The following is a 15,242-nucleotide window of genomic DNA, read 5'->3' as shown; positions in this document are numbered from 1 at the left end:
ACAGGGGACCATATGGGACACCGGGATTCGAACCAACCACCTTTGGTCCTGGATCGCTGCTTGCAAGGCAAACACCGCTGTGCTATTTCTCCCGGCCTCTCTTCTTTCTTTCTTTCTTTCTTTTTCTTTCTTTCTTTCTTTCTTTCTTTCTTTCTTTCTTTCTTTCTTTCTTTCTTTCTTTCTTTCTTTCTTTCTTCTTTCTTTCTTTCTTCTTTCTTTCTTTCTTTCTTTCTTTCTTTCTTCTTTCTTCTTCTTTCTTTCTTTCTTTCTTTCTTTCTTTCTTTCTTTCTTTCTTTTTCTTTCTTTCTTTCTTTCTTTTTCTTGTTTCTTTTTGGTTTTTGTCTCAGTGATTACTCCTGGCTCTGTACTCAGAAATTGCTCCTGGAAGGCTGGAGGGACCATAAGGCTACCGGGGATTGAACCCGGGTTGGCTGTAAGCAGGGCAAATGCCCTATGCAGTGTATTATTGCTCAGGTCCCAAGTATATTTCATTTTGAATGTTGCATTCATGACTCAATATTTTTAGCTTATTTTTCTCAAAAAAGAAGTTACTTTAAAATTGTAATGTTATATTGAAAAGAAAGATTTAAATATTCTTTATAAATGACAAATTTGGATTTTTGTATATATTTTTGTAATTATGTCAATTATCACTAAAATTTATGTTACCCAAATCTGTTATAAGGAGACTAACTCCTTAAATACTCTTTAAAAATGAGAAATTTGGATTTTTGTACATATTTTTATAATTATGTCACTAATCACTAAAATTCATGTTACCCAAATCTATTGCAAGGAGACTAATTTCCTTCACCAGTAAAGTGGCACAAGCAAATTTGAGTGCCTTAATCTCTACTCTGTTACAGTACTTATAAGAGCATCTAGCACATTAATTATTACTTGAATAAATAAATGAATTAAAAAGTATTTAAAAGTTTTGAGTAATGTTTTACCACAGGAATTGTCATCATTTAATATAACATTAGCTTTGATCTAAGGATATTGAAACATGTACAAATTCTAATCAGCAGCAAATATCATAATCATTGTATTATACTAAGCAGTAAAGACTAGTGAGAATTTATGCATATTCAAGGTTTCATAGTGATTATGTACTTGTTACAAGAGTATAGGCATTTCTTCTCTTTCAAAAGTAAAGCTTTTTATTCTATTATCTTTAGCAAGTGCCAAGGCCATAAATGGTATTTTTCAAATTAGATGAATTAGGATCTCACTAAATTTTGTTACTTACTAGTCATATGATCTTAGGTAAGTTAGTCGACTTCTTTTTATCTTTGCTTAACCATAAATAAAATCGTGCCTATTTGCTCCCTATGTTTTGCATTGATAAGAAAACTTTCTATGTGAAAAGTTTTTACACACGATATATATTTTTATTTTACACACATATATTTATTTTGAACCATTTGCTCAATGTTAACAATGTTTCAGGCCAAGAACATATCTTGCAGGTTACATCATATATTAAATCTACCATTGCTTTAATTATGACATGTAGGTACATGCCACAAAGGCAAGTTATATTTTATTTATATGAAGATTTAAGGGAGTATTTTTAGATAGATACAAGTTTTGTCTGTCTAGAAGAAGAGTACTGGTTAGTTCACAGTGAATGAGAGAAAACAGTATGGAGTTAGGCAAGAGCCTTTAGATTATAAGTAGTTTGGATGTTTTTGTGAATGTAATATTATAATTATGCATATTTGAAATACAGAATAATCATGTTGCCCTACTTCTTAATTGGAAGAGGAGTCAAGAAATTTTAAGTTTAGACAAACATAGGTGGATTATGAGAACAGCAATTAAGTACATTCCAGGAGACATTGCGCACATTTTTGAGGCTAAGATAAACCATTAATGGTTCCCTATCATTATTGAATGCTCTGTCTTCTATTATCATTTATTTGTATCACTGTCATTTAATTTACTCCAAATTTTTTTTGGCCACCAATTGTGTTTTAATCAACCTCGTGTAGGACAGGGCTTTTCTTTTTTGTTTTAACCATAATGACATATTATTATGGTAATAAGTAACTTCTCTTGCTCCATCCCTTTCTAGCTGTTTCTTTTGGATGTTAGTCCTATATCCCTAAATAAAATGATTTTATGGTTATTTTTGATTGATCAATTTGATTGCCTTACTTTTATTTGGGGGAGGGCTTTTAGGTGGTGCTTCAGGAGAGCCTGGGGGTGAAGCCACTTGGCCCACTGTGCAGGCTGATGGTTTGGTGCTCAATACTAGCAATGCTGAGGCTACCAGAGCCAGACACTGCTCTGTGCTGATGGGCTTCCAGGGCTATTTTTTTATGGGACTGGGGGAGCTGGGAAGCATATAAAACTAAGGCTTCAGTCTCTTTGAACTCTCTCTAGATCCCGACTTAGCAATTTTAGGCATTCTCATATTTGTTTTTTTATGGTTAATAATTTAATTGATTTAAACCATTGCCTTTATTTAAAAAATTAGCCCATCATCATCATTCTAAAGTGGTAGTCAGTTTTAACTACTTTTTGGTTTATCATTTTAATTTAAAGCAATAAATTAACTTATTCCATGTTTTAGCACATATAAAGATCATTCTTAATTTTGTCAAGGACTTTATTAATGCCAGCTAAACTTTTTTTGTTTGTTTTTTGGGGCCACACCCAGTAGCACTCAGGTTATTCCTGACTCTATGCTCAAAAATCACTCCTGGTGGTGCTCAGGGGACCAAATGGATGCCAGGGATTGAACCTGGGTTGGCTGCATGCAAGGCAAACACCCCATTTGCTGTACTATCACTCAATTCCTCACTAAACATTTTTAAAGCTGACTGGGGGATAGAGAGATGATTCTAAGAACTGCAGCACAGGTTTTACATGCTTGAACCCCGAGGTTCTGTTCCTAAACTCTGGGTCACCACTAGACAACCTTGAGCACCATACAGAGTTATCTTCTTACTCAGGCATTGCATTGCCAGGTGTGGCTCAACTCCTCCCCGCCCAGATTAAAAAAATAAAACTAAAAAAAAATTGACCTGGATAGCTTTGATCAGGTGGATTATAGAATACCAAGGTTAGTCTTTCCCCCATGGCAATTAAGTACTGATTTTTGTCTTTCATCTGCAGCCACTCTTGAACTAAGCTTACTATATTATTTGTGGGTGAGGGAGAGAAAAAAAAGAGAGAGAGAAAGAGAGAATGAAAGAGAAAGAGAGAGAGAGTTCAACAGACTAATGCATTTATTGCACATGGGAAGCTCAGGTTCAGTCCTTGATATCTTATTGTCCCTCAATTCCTTCCAGAAGTGATCTTCAAGCTCAAAGCCAGGAGTAGTTCCAAGCAGTACCAAATGTGACCCAGCATACACACATACACATATCACTACTCATGTCTGTTTGATAGTAGTAGGTGACTTGGTGGATTTTATTTGTTTAAACATTCTTCTTCAAGAATAAGTTTGAATATCTCACTCTCATCTGATGTAAAACAAGAAGATTGAAGTTTGCTGATATTTTATCTGATGTACTTTCAGTTCAGGTGTCACTATAAAAATGTTTTATAGCACTGTTTATTAGTAAACTTGCTGAATTTATTATTCCAAAAATCAAGTCCAGTTGACAGGATTATCTCATAGGGCCAGAGCAACTATAATCCAAATAGTTACAATGTACTGTGATATTCTTTTTGTTTGTTTGTTTTCCACAAAAGAAACTGGTTGCTTATTGGAATGTTTTTAAATCTAGTTATGAGACTTTATGCAGTTATGATAGTATTTTGGTTTTTATGCCTTATCCTTTTTGGTTCCTTTAACAGTTTTGATGTCATGAACCCTGAAGGTGCTGTGATAATTCTTTTTTTTTCCTTTTTTTTTTTTTTTTTTTGGTTTTTGGGTCACACCTGGCAGCGCTCAGGGGTTACTCCTGGCACTATGCTCAGAAATAGCTCCTGGCAGGCTTGGGGGACCATATTGGGATGCTGGGATTCGAACCACCGTCCTACTGCATGCAAGGCAAATGCCTTACCTCCATGCTATCTCTCTGGCCCCTGTTGTGATAAATTTATTAAACCTTCACAATCATCTTTTTTCCCCAGAGTGTGATAAATTATGCACTGTTCTCTAGGAAATTTAATCCGATCTTATAAAGTGATTAGGTATTCTACTCTTAATTGATTATTGGCAATTGAAATTGGAGAGATATATGGCAAGAAGCATCAGTGCATTTATATCACAGTTAAAAGGAAAATAAGTAATCTGAGACACTACTTAGAAATATAATTGGGACAATCATAAAGCAGTATGTTGAAGAAAATAAATGTACATAAACTTTAGAGGCTCAATAATTGATTATATTTAAGTAAATTTTGAAACTCCCTTAGTAGTAAAGGGATATTAGTATGAGTATGAGATGAGTAATAGTATGAGATTAGTATGCGTTAACATTGTAGTGTTGTGCTGAAAGCAAACACATACAAGGTCATATAAATAAAAATCAAGAATGAAGAAAACTAGGAGTTATTTTCTAATTGTCCTTGCCACTGGTCAGACTGTTCTGAGAGAATTGCTTCTAGTTCTGGGCCCTACCACTAAAGAAGGACATGGAGAACTTGGAGAAAGTTCAGAGCAGGACCACAAGGATGATTAAAGGGTTGAAAAGGAAAACTAAAAGAAAAAATTTCAAGTAGCAGGGATTATTATTATTCCAGAAAAGAGAGGACTTAGAGGTATTTAACTTATGCATAAAGGATGGGGACCAGATGTTCTCAATCTTCACTTGGATGTTAAATAAAAAGAAATGAATTTATCCTATAGCATGAAGGATTTAGATTAGATGTAAGAACAATTTTACACATAGAAAGTTTTTGTTTTAGTGACTAAGGCAAATGTAAAATCTTTAAAAAAATTTTTTTTAATTTGAACTAGTAGTTCTTTATTTTGATAATTCTTTATTTGTACCACATCTAGTACTGCTCAAGACTTATTCCTGGTTCTTTGCTCAGACATCCTTCCTGGCTGTGCTCGGGATTTGATCATATGGGGTGCTGGGGATCAAACACAGGTTGATAACATGCAAGACAAGCATTTTAGCCACTATACTATTGCTCTTGCCCCCAGATTTAAACTTTTTAAAATGCATACTTATGAGTAACAATGTACCCAAAGGAGTTTTTTTCTAAGGATACTTCTTCATATGTGTTTTTAAAAAAGTGCACATGTTTTCAAAATTAATATTGTCAAATAGTTTTCCTGAACATAAATAACAATGCTTTATCTTTGTAAATCAACTAGTAAAGTACTGCTTAACAGAACTAGGCCATTGGCTGTTTGTGGCAAGAAATAAAAGACCTATATACTAACAATAGAAAAATTATTCTCCCTATTGAGCAATACTTGACATGTATATTATGTTTTTCCTTTATTGCTTTAAATAGCTCTCTTGGTTTTGAGGTTTTTGAGGAAGAAGAAAAATAAGCTGTGCACTTTATTTTAAGGCAAAGCACTATTGTGGTCTACCATGTTCTGTAAAACTGAAAGAATCTTATAGTAGAAAGTTACAGAAAAAATTTATATGCAATAAAGTATATAAAAGTTATGTGTGTAAATTGTAATATAAGAAAGACTTATCATTTTTATTGTTTATAAAAGTTTCATTATATTTTTATGTGAAGTATAATTTTCCCTTAATACTCGAGGAAGTTATACCTTTAGTAATTACTTTTAATAGTAATTTATAAAAAAAGCTGTTAATAATTTTAACTTGGAGAAAAAAGAATATTCTTATTCAAAAATTTATGTTTCTCATTTTCTATAATTGTTTTGTATATATACATATATACATATTTGGTGGGAGAGGGAGCTGTACCTGGAAGTACTCAGGAGCAACTTCTTATACTTGGATGTCATTCCCTGTGATGCTTGGAGACATGTAGTGTTGGAAATGAAACCTGGACCTTTCATGAGATCATGTACTCCAATCTTTTGAGCCATTTCCTGATCCTTAAAGCCAGTTCCTTATGACTGATTAGCATTCAAAGTTGAGTCTTGTGCCCATTAAAGTCATTTTCTTGGGACTGGAGTTATATAGTACAGTGGGGAGGGCATGTGTCATGCATGCAGCCAAACAGGTTCAGTTCCAGAGCCCAATAAGAGTGATTCCTGAGTGTAGATCCAGGAGAAATACCTGAGCACCACTGGATGAACCGTACTTCCAACAACAAAATAGTTCATTCTGTGTCACTATCTTTCGTTTTTTGACATCATACCTTTGACAACCAAAAGATATAGACGGTTCAGTTTGGAAAGACAATACCTGTGTTTGTCAGAGGAGTTTATAGAATAGAAAATGAAGCTCATGTTAGGTAAAAATAAGTTGTGAGAAATAAAGGGCTGCAGCATGAAGTTTGTGAGGATTGTCAATGACTGAACTTTGAAAATGATATTTAAAGGGAAGATGTCAGAAGTATGAGATATTGAGCAGGTGCAACACATTTTTATTTCGATTATAAACTTATATCATGAATTAAATGTAATATAGTTTAAGTTAGACAACTTTTCAAGTAGAAACAGGGTTTTTTTTTGTTTTTTTTTTTTTGTTTTTTATAGCAACAAGAATAGTTTGTAGGAGTCTGGAGGTAGAACAAATAGAAGGGTAAGGCCTTACATGTGGCTGACCTGGTTCAATCCCCGCTCCATTGAGTATCACAGGTTGTGGTCAAAAACCAACCAAACAAAAAGAAATAGTTTTTAGGAAGGAATCTGATATGTATACATAAAAAGGAAGGGAAACTAGGAATTATGGGAAATAGTTGGAATAAGAAAGTATATACAAAAATTTTATAGGTAAATTAGACAAATAATAAGTTTATAATAAAAGTAACTAAACAAAGCAGTTTGAAATATTGTGGGGATTGTTTAGAGGTAACTCCCAGAGGGATCAGGTACCACCCCAGGCTTTGTAATCAGGAGCAAGTTCTGGTTGTGCTTGGGGACCGACCACACATGGTGCTGTGGATTGAAGTAGTGTCAGCTCTATGCAAGGCAAGCACCATATCCCTAATACTGACTTTCTGACTTCACTTTAAAATATTTTTAATAATTTACTCATGCTCAGTTTTTTGTTATTCATAGGCAACAATTGTTGAACAATCACACGCAATCAGGGTATTGAGCCAAATTTGAGCCTATATTGACTTGGTGGAAATTCAATATAGTCGAGAAAGTTAACCACCATTTGAAATTTAGGTTTTTGAAGAGTTATCATTTCCAATTTTTACAAAAACAACTTGATTCTATATAATTTAATTTCTAAATATGACTGAATACGTTTTTATTCTTTATGTGGTGTTTGAGATAGAGCCCAGAGTTTCATTCACATGAAACATGTGTTCTGACACAAAGATATATGACCAGTCCCTTGTAGTTTCAATCCGTAACTGAAGTCTTCCTTCTGCTAACAATTGTAAGTATAGTCCTAAAAGGAGGAATCTTTTAAAAATATGTGTTATGGTAAAATAATCACGTAAAATTTTTTATATGGTATCACCTCCTTCACCAATTAGAATTATTTTTTTCTGTTTAAAATTGACCCAAGTTAAGCCCATCAGGCAAAATCTATTATTTGGTGAATGGATGTTATTACTAGTCAAAGTGAATAAAAATTCTAAAATTCAATTCCAATAAGCTTTCAAATATTTATTAAACAAGAAGGCACCAAGTAGTTTATACATTTTGCTTTATAAACTTGTTGATTTTCTAGCTGTTATATCAAATTCAGGCAACATTGCATGGAAAATTTCCTCAAGATATCATAAACATATTTACCCTTAATTCTCTTATCTGGTACCACGATCCATCAAACCAATAAAGAATACTCAAAACATAGCACAGATGTTTTTTTTGTTTTCTCCCTGAACCTTTGAAGCAGTTCTCAGGGGCTGGGAGTCACTTCTACTGATGCTTGGCTAACTGGGTTGAACAGGTCAATGCTGGGTTTAAGCAGTGTGGTGCTGTTTGGGTCCAGAGATGCTGAGGGCAAACAACACCAATGTGGTGGCACTTACAGATGACTAGGACAATAGCTGCCAGTGATGCTTTGGGGCATTGTGATGTCAGGGATCAAATTTGGAATCATGCATATGCAAGGCACTGACCTCTAAGATAGCTACTTGACTCAAATCTTTTAGATTCTTTACCTAAGTGAAAAATCTACCAAGTTTGCTGAATACTTAAGTGTATTTCTGCAGGAGTGGCTAAGTGCCATGAGAAATTTTTTGGTCACCCACAGATCTGAATCATTATTAATTTCTTCTAGGAAAAACACATTTTCAATAAATAATGAATATTTGTTATATTTTCATTAGACTATCAATTTTCTCTTGTGCTCATCATCAGAGACAGGCATAGCTGAACGTTATCTGATAAACTGTGGATTACATATGCAGTAATATTATCCCTACCATTCTACCTTTTTCTGAGATGGCTGCAAAGATTTATCTGTATTGAAACTCAATATGTATATATATGTATATATGAACTTACTTTCAAGTAAAAAACTCAAACTTTTTTTTAGTGATAATAGCTTTATTAATTAAATTGCAGTTTCTTTTTTTTTTTTTTCTTGATCTGCATAGTTACTCATTGTTGAATTTCAGATATACACGAGTCAGGGCCATTCCCACCACCACTGTCAACTTCCCTCCACCAATGAACCCAGAGTGCATTCTGTACTACTGCCCTTTGCCCCCTGCCTGCCAGTATAACAGGCCCATTTAAGTTTAGATTGTTAACGTAAAATCTCAAACTTTTTAACTGTACCATTTTCCAAGTTTCTTTTGACTATAGAAAATTTCAAATTTCAAATCTGGTTTGACCATCAAGGCTCTCAGTAATCTGCCCACTGCATCCCAAATCGCTAAGTTTATTTTTGTTTTTCATTCAATACATACTCATTGTTTCAGCCGCTGTGAAATTATACACTATGTTTCTTTGATTATTAACTTCTGTGTCTTTTTATATCTTTATTTAAATATCTTGATTACAAATATGATTGTGATTAGGTTTCAGTCATGTAAAGAACACCCCCTTCACCAGTGTAACATTCCCACCACCAATGTCCCAAATCTCCCTCCATCCCACCCACCTCCACCTTTATTCTAGATAGGTTTTCCAGTTCCCTCATTCATTCACATGGTTATGGTAGTTCTCAGTGTAGTTATTTCTATAACTGCACTCACCACTCTTTGTGGTGAGCTTCATGAAGTGAGCTGGAAGTTCCAGCCTTCCTCACATTGTCTCTGAGAATTGTTGCAAAAATGACTTTTATTTTTCTTAAAACCCATAGATCAGTGAGACTATTCTGTGTCTCTCTCTCTCTCCCTCTGACTTATTTCACTCAGCATGATAGACTCCATGTACATCCATATACATAGGAAAATTTCATGACTTCATCTCTCCTGACGGCTGCATAATATTCCATTGTGTATATGTACCACAGTTTCTTTAGCCATTCGTCTGCTGAAGGGCATCTTGGTTGTTTCCAGAGCCTGGCTATTATGAATAGTGCTACAATAAATATAGGTGTGAGGAACAGATTTTTGTATTGTATTCTTGTGTTCCTAGGGCATATCCCTAGGAGTGGTATAGCTGGGTCGAATGGGAGCTCAATTTCCAGTTTTTGGAGGAACCTCCATATCGCTTTCCATAAAGGTTGGACTAGACAGCATTTCCACCCACTGTGGATAGGAGTTCTTTTCTCTCCACATCCCCACCAGAACTGCTTGTTCTCATTCTTTGTGATGTATGCCAATCTATGTGGTGTGAGATGGCTTCTCATCGTTGTTTTGATTTGCATCTCCCTGATGATTAGTGACGAGGAACATTTTTTCATGTGCTTTTCGGCCATTTGTATTTCTTTTTTTTTTTTTTTTATCAAAGTGTCCATTTCTTCTTCCCATTTTTTGATGGGATTAGATGTTTTTTTCTTGTAAAGTTCTGTCAGTGCCTTATATAATTTGGATATTAGCCCCTTATCTGATGGGTATTGGGTGAATAGTTTCTCCCACAGGTTTGGTTGCTCTTGTATCCTGGGCACTATTTCCTTTGAGGTGCAGAAGCTTCTCAGCTTAATGTATTCCCATCTGTTTATCCTTGCTTCCACTTGTTTGGAAAGTGCAGTTTCCTCCTTGAAGATGCCTTTAGGCTCAATATCAAGGAGTGTTTTACCTAAGTGGTGTTCTATATATCTTATGGTATCAGGTCTGATATCAAGGTCTATAATCCATTTGGATTTTACCTTCGTACATGATGTTAACTGGGGGTCTATGTTCACTTTTTTGCAAGTGGCTAACTAGTTCTGCCAGCACCACTTGTTGAAGAGGTTTTCCCTGCTCCACTTAGGATTTCTTGCTCCTTTGTCAAAGATTAGTTGCTTGTATGTCTGGGGAACATTGTCTGAGAACTCAAGCCTATTCCACTGATCTGATGGTCTGTCTTTATTCCAATACCATGCTGTTATGATAACTATTGCTTTGTAGAACAGTTTAGAGTTGGGGAAAGTAATGCCTCCCATATTTCTTTTCCCTAGGAGTGCTTTAGCTATTTGAGGGTGTTTATTGTTCTAAGTGAACTTCATAAGTGTCTGATCTACTTCTTTGAAGAATGTCATGGGTATCTATAGAGGGATCACATTAAATCTGTATAATGCTTTGGGGAGTATTGCCATTTTAATGGTTAATCCTGCCAATCCATGAGCAGGGTATGTGTTTCCATTTCTGTGTGTCCTCTCTTATTTCTTGGAGCAGGGCTTTATAGTTTTCTTTGTATAGGTCCTTCACGTCTTTGGTCAAGTTGACTCCAAGATATTTGAGTTTTTGTGACACTAATGTGAATAGGATTGCCTTCTTAATGTCCATCTCTTCCCTATCATTATTGGTGTATAAACAGGCTATTGATTTCTGTGTGTTAATTTTGTAGCCTGCTACCTTGCTATATGAGTCTATTGTTTCTAGAAGCTTTTTGGTAGAGTCTTTGGGGTTTTCTAAGTAAAGTATCATGTCATCTGCAAACAGTGAGAGCTTAACTTCTTCCTTTCCTATCTGGATTCCCTTGATAATTTTTTCTTGCCTGATCGCTATAGCAAGTACTTCCAGTACTATGTTGAAAAGGAGTGTTGAGAGAGGACAGCCTTGTCTTGTACCAGAATTTAGGGAAAAGGCTTTTAGTTTTTCTCCATTGAGGATAATATTTGCCATTGGCTTGTGGTAGATGGCCTTAACTATATTGAGAAAGGTTCCTTTCATTCCCATCTTGCTGAGAGTTTTGATCAAGAATGGGTGTTGGACCTTATCAAGTGCTTTCTCTGCATCTATTGATATGATTATGTCATTTTTATTTTTCTTGTTGTTGATGTTTTGTATTATGTTGATAGATTTACAGATATTAAACCAGCCTTGCATTCCTTAACTTATCTGCCTTGAAAACTTTACATTTTGTATTTATTTGGCTAAACCTTTAATATGTTTAAGATGCTTTAATTTATATAAATTTATTTTCTATGAATTAGTTATCTATTGTGGAATTACCTCTTCCATTTTTGTTTCCTCCCTTCCTCCTTTTTTCTTTTCTCCCTCTCTTCCATAAATTCAAGTCTAATGATTTTGTATATGAGTTTAACTTCTTTACATTAATTTTGTTTAATTTTTTCCACATCCGTTTGTAGCTTTATAGGCATCCTCTTCCAAGCACACCACAACTAACCTTTTACTCATCTTCAAGTTCTATTTTATGGAACTATGCAGGGCATATCGAATTTAAATTTAAATTTCTTAAATGTGTATATTATATAAGAAAGGAAGATACTTAGCAAACCATATATGAAAGAATAAATGTCAAAAAGGTGGTTTTTCAGTGTTTTCATATTAAAGCTAATCTGTAGGCCATAATTTCTCTCCATGAACATAGAATAAAGATGGGTATAGTGTGAATAGAATACAAATCACAAAAAAGAAGTCTGAATTTATATGATATCTTATTGAGAATTTTTTGATGTGTTAAAAGATTGGGAAAGACTGAAGAAAATGTAAATGAAATTATCTAAATCTAAGATGCTCTAGTTTGTAGTAGTGGTTAATATAAAGCCTTTGTGTAGATATTTTCTTTTTCTTTTTTTTTTTTTTTTTTTGTTTTTTTTTTTTTTTGGGTTTTGGGTCACACCCAGCAGCGCTCAGGGGTTACTCCTGGCTTTATGCTCAGAAATCACTCCTGGCTGACTCGGGGGACCATATGGGATGCTGGGATTCAAACCAATGACCTTTTGCATGGAAGGCAAATGTCTTACCTCCATGCTATCTCTCCGGCCCCTATGCAGATATTTTCAATATGTAAAATAATAGTTGTCATTAGTGTAACAAACGATATAGGAAAAATAAGAGCAATGAGAGATGAAAAAGTCTTTTATGAGGTAGAAATATAAGTTGTATTCATTTCTGATCTTCAACATTTTGCCTAATTTGCCTCCTCAAATAGTTCTTAAAAATCATATTGCTTTACATATTTTAAATATGACTATATAAAATAGTTTTATTATATATTTGAGTAACAGTAGCTACTATAATTAACAAGTATTGTATTTGCTTTAAATCATTTTTGTCAAACTTTTTCAGTGTACTTAATTTATTCAATAATGAAAATTGTTTGCCATATAATTTAATTGGCTAAGTCACTCCTCACTGTCAAATTACTTAGTTGACTTTTTTTTTTGTTTTGTTTTGTTTTGTTTTGTTTTTGGGCCACATCCAGCGGTGCACAGGGGTTACTCCTGGCTATCTGCTCAGAAATAGCTCCTGGCAGGCACAGGGGACCATATGTGACGCCAGGATTCGAACCAACCACCTTAGGTCATGGGTCAGCTGCTTGCAAGGCAAACGCCACTGTGCTATCTCTCTGGCCCCCTTAGTTGACATTTTTCTATCAATAAAAAACTTGATTTCATTTTGTAGACTGAATGAATATATTAATATATGCCATGACAATCATCTCAATTTTAAATTATAATTTTGAGATATACATATAAATTGGTTTATAAACAGACTAACAGAAAAAGACAGTTTTGCCAAAATGAAATGAACAGCATTTAAATTTTTTTGTTTACTTATAAGATTTATTCCCCCAACAGTCGGTCCCTTTTAAAATTGTCTTTTGCTTTAATACTCTGAAGACATTATATTCTGGGGCAGTGCACCATTATAAGGTCTGCAATGCATGAGAAGTGTGCTTTGTTTCTTTTTCTTTTCTTTTCTTTTCTTTTCTTTCTTTCTTTCTTTTTCTTTCTTTCTTTCTTTCTTTCTTTCTTTCTTTCTTTCTTTCTTTCTTTCTTTCTTTCTTTCTTTCTTTCTTCTCTCTTTCTTCTTTCTTCTTTCTTTCTTTCTTTCTTCTTCTCTTTCTCCTTCTCCTTTTCTTTCTTTCTTTCTTTTCTTTCTTTCTTTCTTTCTTCTTTCTTTCTTTCTTTCTTTCTTTCTTTTCTTTCTTTTTCTTTTTCTTTCTTCTTTCTTTTTTTCTTTCTTTCCTTTCTTTCTTTCTTTCTCTTTCTTTCTTTCTTTTCTTTCTTCCTTTCTTCCTTTCTTTCTTCCTTCTTCTTCTTCCTTCCTTCCTTCCTTCCTTCCTTCCTCCTTCCTTCCTCCTTCCTTCCTTCCTTCCTTCCTTCCTTCCTTCCTTCCTTCTTCCTTCCTTCCTTCTTCTTTCTTTCTCTTTCTTTCTTCTTTTCTTTCTTTCTTTCTTTTTCTTTCTTTTTCTTTCTTCTTTCTTTCTTTCTCTCTTTCTTTCTTTCTCTCTCTCTCTCTTTCTTTCTTTCTTCACCATTATAAGGTCTGCAATGCATAAGTGTGCTTTCTTTCTTTTTTCCTTCCTTCCTTCCTTCTTTCTTTTTTCCCTTCCTTCCTTCTTTCTTTCTCTCTCTCTTTCTTTCTTTCTTCTTTCTTTCTTTCTTTCTTTCTTTCTTTCTTTCTTTCTTCTCTCTTTCTTTCTTTTTCTTTCTTTCTTCTTTCTTTCTTTTTTCTTTCTTTCTTTCTTTCTCTTTCTTCTCTTTCTTTCTTTCTTTCTTCTTTCTTTCTTTCTTTTTCTTTCTTTCTTTCTTTCTCTCTTTCTCTCTCTCTCTTTCTTTTTTCTTTCTTTCTTTTTTTGAGAATTAGAAACAGTGATTGTAAAAAGCAAAGGAGGAGAGAAATACTGGAAGATTTTGGATATATTTTCAAATAGCTCAAATTTAAGAAAGGGAACCTAAGGAAGTTGAGGATTTGAGAAATAGATTTTTTTAAGTGCTTAGAACAGCATTGCCTATGCAAAGTCTTTGTATTTTCTTGAAGAGTGCTGGTATAGCTGTGTTTATATAAAGTCATAGGCATTACCCAGGCAAATCACAAGATAAATTGTTACACCCCTGATTAACTTTCAGGGTACATTAGTGTGCACCAGTATCCACTCTATATCTGATATTCATGAGCGTACCAGACACTGTAATCCTGTGGTTTCCCAGTTACAAGAGAAAAGAGGGGATACATATGTGAATGATCAGAAGAGAAAGTTATGCATGAGGAGAAAGAATCCCTTTCCTCAAATGTGCAGGGAATAGAATGAAGAATTTGAACATTTTAATTTAAGCAAAGGGAATCTCCAGAGATTTAAATTATCTCAACAACAATCTCATATGTATTTAGAATTTGCTTCTTGAAAGTGCATTTTCAGTGAAGAAAGAGAATGAGGATTAGCTATTAACCTCCTCTTCCTGGTAATAATGCAGACCCATTATATATGCACAACAAAAGAGAACCTTTACACTTGGATTTCCTGTGGTTTGTGAAATTGTATTTTTATATGAAAATATTTTGTTCATGTCTAACATATAGCATAAAAATAAAAATGTTTTATAATTTTTCCTTTAAATATGGAATACTCCAACTATTTTTATCAGTGGTTAGCAATACAATAGAATTCCTGGGGTTTAGCTTCACACCTTTGTATGCGAATGCTTACCACATCTGCTATGGAAGTTTCAGTGCCATCTCAACAGCTCAAGGCACTTTTACTTTTCCTCTAACCCTTCATCCTTCTCCTGTTACCATCCATTGTTTTCACAAGGGAACTAGTTTTCCTGTTTGCCAATTTGTTTGTTTTAGTTTTTTATTGACTACTACATTTGATTTGAAAGATTAATCAACAGCATTCTAGTGGTAAAATATTGTAAAAATAGATA

General features: G+C 34.1%; 1 protein-coding gene across 1 annotated transcript in view; it reads left to right on the top strand.

The window, feature by feature from the left end:
• The window catches only part of ADAMTS6 (ADAM metallopeptidase with thrombospondin type 1 motif 6), a 267,510-nt gene that overhangs the window by 85,138 nt on the left and 167,130 nt on the right, over window positions 1–15,242 (top strand).

This window comes from Suncus etruscus, chromosome 2, assembly GCF_024139225.1.
Source record: "Suncus etruscus isolate mSunEtr1 chromosome 2, mSunEtr1.pri.cur, whole genome shotgun sequence".
Classification (NCBI taxonomy): Eukaryota; Metazoa; Chordata; class Mammalia; order Eulipotyphla; family Soricidae; genus Suncus; species Suncus etruscus.
The sequence above is the reverse complement of the archived record's forward strand: the minus strand, read 5'-3'. Positions and strand labels throughout refer to the sequence as shown.